This window comes from Nicotiana sylvestris, chromosome 9, assembly GCF_000393655.2.
Source record: "Nicotiana sylvestris chromosome 9, ASM39365v2, whole genome shotgun sequence".
Lineage (NCBI taxonomy): Eukaryota > Viridiplantae > Streptophyta > Magnoliopsida > Solanales > Solanaceae > Nicotiana > Nicotiana sylvestris.
The window spans coordinates 181,051,240-181,060,358 of record NC_091065.1 but is presented as its reverse complement, the minus strand read 5'-3'; positions in this window follow the sequence as shown (position 1 = coordinate 181,060,358).

Here is a 9,119-nt window from a genome sequence, read left to right as displayed (position 1 = left end):
AATATGTATCTCTAACCATGGTAGAAACCATCAAGAACTCTCTGAATTCCATTTGCACAAAACTAAACCGTCAGAACTAAATCCTTTTAACTCAACCAAGCTACACCCAGTCCACTAAAATCCAAGAGCATGGCCGCAAAACACATGTAGAAAGTCATTACCTCGCAAGCACCCAAAGAACTAATCATAACCCTTACTATGTCGATCCGACCCACTACCAAGTTGTCCTATTTATCCAAGTTTCCTTTTGATACTCCTTCTTGCTATAACACCATAATTCCTCAACCCAAACTCACCACACAAGACCCAAGCATAAACCCACACCATCTAAGGCTCACAACCCGCTAATTACTCTCTTAAATATCCCCAAAAGCACCACATTCAAAATACTTTACTCTAAAGAGACTTCCTGCGAATCTAAATTTATTACCTTCATTTTCCTAATGCTGATGTATATAGAATTCCCTAATTGATATTGAAATACCACAAGTCTTGAAACCCTCCAAATGCAAACCTCAGTTTCTAGACAAAGTTCAACTTGAAAATCTCCAATTATTACATGTAAAATCTTGAACACATTAAAACCATTCTCTAGAGTCAACCACTCTACTCAAACCTCAATAGATTGATCAATTGAACCAAACAACCTGTGCCTCGTTAGCACTCCGACACCGCAGGATGTAACCTCACCCAAAACCAAGCAACTTCCTGCTCTATCCATCGAGCATCCTTTACCTATAACAGATCAAGACACTTCGTGATTCTCATACACCTATGAAGCATAACATAACCTTTGTCAAACATTTCCTTTAGTCGAGCCATCCTCGGTCTCAATCTCCATAAGCCATAACTGATTCACCAGCACACCTCAAACTGGAACCAACGTAGCACATAACCGTGCAATCAACTAATCAATAGCCGACTCCCCCACTTGGCACGAAGCCATATATCAAAACACACACAATAACGCATATGCATATACTCTATTGCTTCCATAATACCATAGTGATATTAAACTCAATCCTTCATAAGCTCGTGAAAGACAGACCATCCAGTACTTTAAAGCTTCTGCAAATCTCGCATTCACTATGGTAATAGTTAAACCCACTCTCTTAGGAGACCCAAATTCAAATTGCAATGCATATATTTCCCTGGCGACAAGGATCTTCCAACAAATGACATAAAGGATTACGCAAACTTCAGAACAATCCGCAGGAGATAGTGTTGATACCCAATTTTTCCTATATATTTTCAATATGCAAAATAACTTTGAAATAGAATATATGGGCATATGTAGACATGTCCAAATATTTTATTATGTTTCCATAATTTTTAAAGGTTTAAATTGATTTATTTTCCCCCTTTTTATACATAAAATCTCAATAATTATTTCTAAAATTATTATTTTGATAATTCATCTATTGGATTTCTACATTTATGCCAAAATATGGCTAATATATTTTCTCTATATTTTTATAATTTACGTAGTATTTTTAAAGCTAAATTGCACATAATTGCAATATTAGTCGTTTTAAGGTTTAATTGTGTCTTATATTCGTAAAATTGAGTCTTGAATTTTTAAATTGTTATTTAGGTGTTATAAATCATTTTAGTATTTTCAATTTATTTGCAGAAACTATTTACCATTTTTTATAAATTAAAAAGGGAAATGGCTATTTAAATAACAGCCCATTTGTGTTTCAATTATAGCTTATATCAGACCCCAAATTTCCCAAACCAATTCAAATTTAAACCCGACCCTTACCCAATTAAATCCTACCCAAACCCGGATCCCGACCTATCCCTTTTAATCTAGGCCGTTGATCATTCAGATCAACGACCACCATTTCACTTACTATTTTTACACCCAAACGACCCCCTAACCTAAATCATTTCTCACCAGTCCGCCGCCCTTGAATCCCTCTCCTCGCAAATTATCTCTAAAACCTAAGGCTAACCCTAGCCATTGCCACCCGAATCCACCCTAGTCCCTTTCAATCCCTACCTAATACATGGGGTCCCATGGCTGTTTGAGAGGTGTACTGGCCTCCTATGGCTCCTAGTTATTTGTTTCCATGATTTCATGGAGATATCTCAAAGGGATCTTGTCCAGTCTTGGCTCAACTTCTATCTATGGCCTTTTCCCAGCTACCCATGGCCAATCGAGTCAGATCCATGGCTTTTTCGACTAGATCAGTAACGTTTCAAAGTTTTTCTCACTTTCTCTGGGTTCTCTAAAACCCTAGCTTTAAGAGTTTTTCAATTTTTCTTTCAGATCTGTCTTAGATTTGTGCATGTTATGAGCTTCTTGATTTTTTCTCAAAGGTTCTTCAATTTTCTTTCAAAGTGACTCTTCGTTTTCAAATTAGGGTTTCTTAAACTCTTTTCAAAAGATCTCTTCTCCGATTTTCAGTGATGTTTTACTATGTTTAAACGATTTGCTTATATTTTTTCTTCCACTTGGTTCCTCGTGTTAAAAACCCTAAGTGTTTTGGTTCTATCTGGGGTTGTGAAACTCTCTTTGTTTATTTTATATGCATGCTTGGTTCGATTAAGTTCTTTGTATTTAAATCTTTTTTTCTTGTTTGACTTATCTGATTCTGAGTTCTTACCATTTTTTGAACTCGACTATTGTATAAACCCTAATTCCTTATAAATCTTTTCTTCACTTATTGCTATGGGTTTAAAGATTTTTCATGTTTTTGTGTGTTGATCTCCTTTACCAGTTACTTAGTTTTCTCGCTTTTGATTCTATGTGACTACTTGACTTTGTTGATTACTGTGCTTCGAGTAGATTTCTTTTACTACTGAATCCTAGCTTACTCCTGCTAATACTATATGTTGTGTTGCTTCTTTTGGCAATATGATTGGCCTTGCATGTCTGACACTCTTGTTCAGATTATAACTCATACATGTCTGACACTCTTGGCCAGACACTCTTGCTATGATTAGATTTTGATTCATAAGCATGTTTAGATTATAACTCTTTTCAATAACCTTGCTTTTATTAACCGCTTTTCCAAACGTTTGTGTATTCAAACTTAAATCCCCTCTTATTTGAGCCCTACTTGTCTACTTGCTACTTGCACAAATTCACAAAAACCGTCTTGCCGGGAACCACTCTAGTGGATCCTGAGGGGTGACTAACATATTTCCCTTGGGATAATTTCAAGCTCTTACCCTATCTCTGGTTATCAAACATAGTTGTACCTTATAGGTTCCCTAACGGACCTTAAAATCTTTAGGTGGCGACTCTTCAAATACCCAATTCCCAAAAGGAAATGAGCCATTACACCCCATGAATGTCGAAACCCGGAACTCCTCTCCGCGGAGGGAGAAGAAAGGGGGTACGACAGCATGGCGACTCTGCTGGGGATCTTTTAGGCTTTTACCATTTCAGGTTGTTCTTGTGAATTTGTACCTCCCTATGTGTAATTACTTGTTTAAATTTCTTTAAGCATTTAATTTCTTTTTCAAAAGCGAAACTGCATATCTTCTTTGTTTCCTTTCTTTATTGCTGCTTTAAATTATAAAGCTGATGTATTTATCACTTTCTTAACGTGCAAATACATGTTAACATGCTTTTAATTATTGTATCATCATGCTCAACCTCATACTCCATTCGTGCCAAACAAATACTATAGCAACGCTTTTAATAAGTGGTTGCGCTCTTCATATATCATTACCCCTAAATTCAACAAGGCATATTTGCAGTAAAACTAGTCGATCAATGGTGTAGTCGACAGTTTTGTGCCTTTCCCCTTGAGTTGTCCACTCAAGGGTACCAGTCTAAAATCCCATAGAAACCTTACTCTGTTTAAATTGTACATGCATCATGGTCAAACATAGTCGGGTTAGTTATGATTGTCCACATAATGATCCTTTAAGATAGCCTTGTCCAAAGTCCACTGGGTTTCCCTAAATCCAAATGGACATCATCACGTTCTATGCATTTATTTGGAGAACTAAATGCTTCATGCTAATTTTTTATATTAAATAGTCGAGTCTGGTGGGGGTAAGGGCCTAACCTTATTTGTCTTGAAGAAATATGAGGCACGAAGTTCCCAGATTCGGCATGGTCACCAACATCCACCAAAGACTGCTAAGATGGTGGAGAGATCTATACTCTAGTGACCAAACTCTCGTCCGAAAATATTTAGGAAATCTATCGTCCCTCCTAGAGATCCAACCTAACAGCATAATCATAGAAGCTTCCACATTGTTTTGGGATTGTGAAAGGGTTGTGTTCCGCTGGAGGAGATAGGAGGACTCGTCGGTCTAGTGGGGGAAACTCCGGGTTTGCTAATGCCTAAAAACCGCAAAGGCAAGGGTTTCCTCAAAATGATGGGTTTGAAAAAGAATACAAAATTGACATGCTTGAAGGAATCATACATCCCTTTTGACTGCCTGTATGAAAGGTTCAGTCACAGCAAATCCTACCGTACCTACCCTGACGAGTTTGCCATCACATCCTTGGGACACATCCATCGAAGCTTTTTTGTCTTCATGTTTTGTTTCCTGGGTCTGATCGTGTTTCCGATAATGAAAGGGAGAATCCATACCAGGCTGGCTATTATGGTAACTAAGACCCTAATGGAGGAGATTGGTGGGCAGTCATTCAACATCGTACCCATGATCATTGCAAACATATAACGAGCCTTGGAAAAGTGTCAACGAGGAGCAAAACACTTCGAAGGCTGCAATTTATTACTTCAACTCTGGCTCATGAAACATCTCCAAAGGGGCGAATACCGACAAGAGAGTCAGCAAGGGGAGTGGGATGATCACATCGCTTTCCATCATCCAAAGCGAATGAATTACATCCCCGATATGTTCGCTCAGCCTGAGAATCCAAAGGATGGGTTGAGCTATGTGATAATCTGACTGAAGAACAGGTTCAATGGATGTTCGAGTAGTTTCCGACCGAGGAGTTCATCGCCCGATCCAAATATGCACCTTTCCTGATACTAATTGGTCTAAGAGGAACCTACCCTTGCGTCCCTCTTCGAGTTATGAGGAAAGCTGGTAGGAAGCAAGTTATACCCAGGGTCGACAAGATGAGCCATTTCTGAGCTGAATTCCAAAATGATGATAGTCACTACAAGTGCCAAGCCCAGCATATTGGCACTGCAAGATTGTAATGGGGAGAGATACCATCGTGCCACACAGGTACCATGCTACTTGTGCTCCTTTCTACTCAGTTTGGTTGGAAGAAAATCATGATGGTCTGGGCCAGCCAGGGTTTGTTCGAGGTCGCAGGATTATAGATAAAAAGTCCAAGGCACACTCAAGTACAACCAGCTGCGTAAAAGGATCCGTGAATACAAGAGCGAACATCGCGAAATACAAGAGTCCAACCAGAAGCTGATTGAGGAATGGAAAGATATGGCCATCAGTGCCAACAAAAGGCTAGGATACTTGGAGCGAGGCATAGTAGAATTAGAGAGAAAATTTCTCAAGAGGGTCGAAGATTGTCAAAATGCCGAAGGGACCGAAGGTGGATATCTAGACAGAGCATACTTGTTGCTGGGACTTCGCGAGTTGGGGAAGCTATTCGACAGAGCAAAGGATGCTTAATCTGGGGAAGGTCCTTCTGGGACCAAGTAGATAGGAGTTTACCTTTTTCGCTTTATGAATGTAATAAGGCTAATGGCCTTTAATGACCTTTATTTCTTGCTTATTTTAGTATCGATTTGGGATTCGACTGTTTTTATCAACAAAATGAGGTACTTTAGAATTCTATGTTCTCCAAACTGATTTGTCTCTAGTCCTACCTCGGGTACAAAGAGGTTCCCATATTACGACACGATTTACATTCCCGCACTATGTGTTTAAATATTGCAATACTTTTTAAGATACTCACTAACTTGGTTACATTTTTGTTTTTATTATTCCCCACTCCAAAGGTTAGTTCATGCACTCTGGCATCATCATCTTATTCTACGAGATCCAGGGGCCCTCTACCCACTCCTCCTCTTAGTCCTGTCAAAAACAAGAATAAGAGCAAGATGGAAGACTTGAACATCGTCAGGAAGGAGAACCCAACTGAACGGGTTGAGGCCACTGATGGCCATGGTATTCGGTTTCCTAATGAGAATGTGTCACAACTCGAACAGAAGCTGCTGATATTTCAAGAAGAGCTCGATCAGGTTCGGAATCTGGCAAGCCTGTCATTTTCCCTCGGCACCCCAAATATCAATTTCCCCAACACTCAAAACCCTATACCTCCTCAAAATATCCCAAAGCATTAGAATCATCCCGCTCCTCACCATCACACTATACCACCAAAGACCCAATGCAACACCTGCCATACCCCAAACAACACTCTACTACTCATCCCAGAACCCCAAAACTCTACAAATGACCATTTCTACTCCCACACACCAGGCTACCATAACACTCCTATCTACGTGGAGACCATGCCACACTCCACCCAACCTATATCTAGCACACCTGAGTTGATGAAAAGGATCTGCTTATCAGGAACCTGGCTTAGGAATTTAAGAAATTGACTAGCCAGATTCAGGGTGTTGAGGGAAGTAAAGGAATCGAGGGGCTGAACTATGAGGATCTTTGCATACAGCCTAATATCGAACTGCCCGAAGGGTACAAACCTCCTAAGTTCAAAATGTTTGATGGGACGGGTGATCCAAGGGTCCATCTGAGGACATACTGCGACAAGCTGGTTGGAGTAAGGAAAGACGAGAGAATCCGCATGAAGCTGTTCATGAGGAGTTTGAAAGGAGATGCATTATCTTGGTACATCATCCAAGATCCCAAGAAGTGGTCAAGCTGGGTAGGCATGGCATGTGATTTTATGGATAGATTCAGGTTTAATACAGAGAACGCACTAGACGTGTTCTATATTTAGAATCTAAAAAAGAAGCCCACAGAGACGATTCGCGAGTATGCCACTCGCTGGAGGTCCGAAGTTTCTAAGGTCAAACCTTCTTTAGAAGAGGAACAGATGAACAAGTTCTTAGTCCGGGCATAGGACCCGCAGTACTATGAATGGTTGATGATGATTGAGAACCACAAGATTTTCGACATTATCAAATTGGGTGAAAGAATTGAAGAAGGTATCAAAAGCCGTATGGTTACAAACTTCAAGGCCTTGCAAGCTACAAATAAGGCCTTACAGTCCGGTGGTATGTCCAAGAAGAGGGACATAGGGGCTGTGATGGTTGCACAAAGGACCAAATCTCCCCTCAAATGCCAAACTTACCCAACACCTTCACTCATATATCAGCCAACCCCAAATTACCAAGCACATTCACCCTCATACCAAGCTCCACTACCAACTTATCAGTCACCTCAACCTCCTACATATCAATCTACTTCACCCAGATAATCCCAACCCGCTCATGTCTACCAAACCTATAATACTCAACCATCCCACTATCAATCACCTCCTGCATGCCAAAACTTCCCTAGACCTCGACCCAATTTTGATCGTAGACCTCCAAAACAATATACAGCCATCCCTGAACCCATCGACCAGCTGTATGAGAGACTCAAAGTTGCTGGTTATGTCACCCATATCCCTGCTGTGACCCCTGAGAACCCTTCTTAGTGGGTTAACCCAAAAGAATCTTGTGCATAACACTCTGGCATGGAAGGATACACCATCGATGAGTGTCGCTCCTTGAAGGACAAGATGTAGTCCTTGATTGATAACAAGATTATTGTGGCAAAGGAACCCGCTCCAAATGTCCACAACAACCCTTTGTCAGACCATAAGGGTAGAGGTATCCACATGATTGAAATAGAAGATGACTGGGATCCCAAGGGATCAATCGGGTTGATCGCAGAAGGTGATGACTCAAAGAAACCAATAATTACTCTCAATCCAATCATAGTCCAGATTCAACCATCTTAGGACCTAAGGTGAATATGTATGTACCACTTGAGTTTGAAGCAACGTCATCCACAAAGACACCAACACCAATTGAGGTTGAATTCGTGTCTCCGGCAAATGCACCCGCACCATTTGAGGTTGTTGTTTTGCCACCCAAGGAACATGCTCCGTTCGTAGTGAGGATAGCCATGTTGATCCCAATGGAAATGTCGATCATGACACCATTCTATACAAAGGCTGTACCCTGGGACTATACAGCCGAGGTGAGGAGGAAAGGCAAGGTCAGGTTCGAAGAGACTGTTGCAGCACAGGGTATGACAAGAACTGGTAGAGTGTATACCCCTGAACATCCAGCTAAGTCAAGCAAGCAGGCCTCCAATCGGCCACACATCATTGAGACAGGTCCAGACGACCTTTGGAGGAAAATACATGTCAAGGACTATTCGATTATCGACCAGTTAAACAAGACTCCGGCATAAATCTCCATTCTCTCTTTGCTACAAAATTCTGAGGCACACAAGAATCCTCTACTAAAGGTGCTAAGTGAGGCATACGTACCAAGTAACTTCACTGGCGAGGACATGGCTAACATGGTAGGACAAGTGCTGGAGAGCCATAAGATCACCTTTCATCAGGACGAGCTGCCATCTGAAGGGTTAGGGCAGAACAAGGCATTGAACATCACTGTGCAATGTAAAGACTATTTCATCCCCAGAATCCTGATCAATGTAGGGTCCAGTCTCAACATTTGTCTGTTGGTAACACTCAAGAAGCTTGGTAAATGACTACACGACATAAAGGATGGAGAGATCAACATGAAAGCCTTTGACGGTTCTCAGAGGTCCACCATTGGTGAGATTATTCTATGCTTACAGATGGGACCAACCTGGTTCGATGTCGATTTCCAAGTAATAGATGTGACAGAGTCTTACAACTTGCTGCTGCGACGTCCATGGATTCATGTTGCTGGGGCCGTAGCATCAACACTGCATCAAGCAGTGAAGTTTGAATGGAATCACCAAGAGGTGATTATTTACGGTGACGGTAGCAACCTTAAATACAGTTGCCAGACCATTCTGGTGATCAAGGGAAGAAGGAAACTAGGCAGAGAAACTTACCGCCACATCGAACGGGTCAATGCTATCGACAAAGACAAATGGATGGATAACAAAATTGAGAGTATACTGAATTGGAGTGGGTACGAACCTAGTAAAGGGCTCGGCAAGAACCTCCAAGGAATCTTTAAGCCCATAAAACTCAA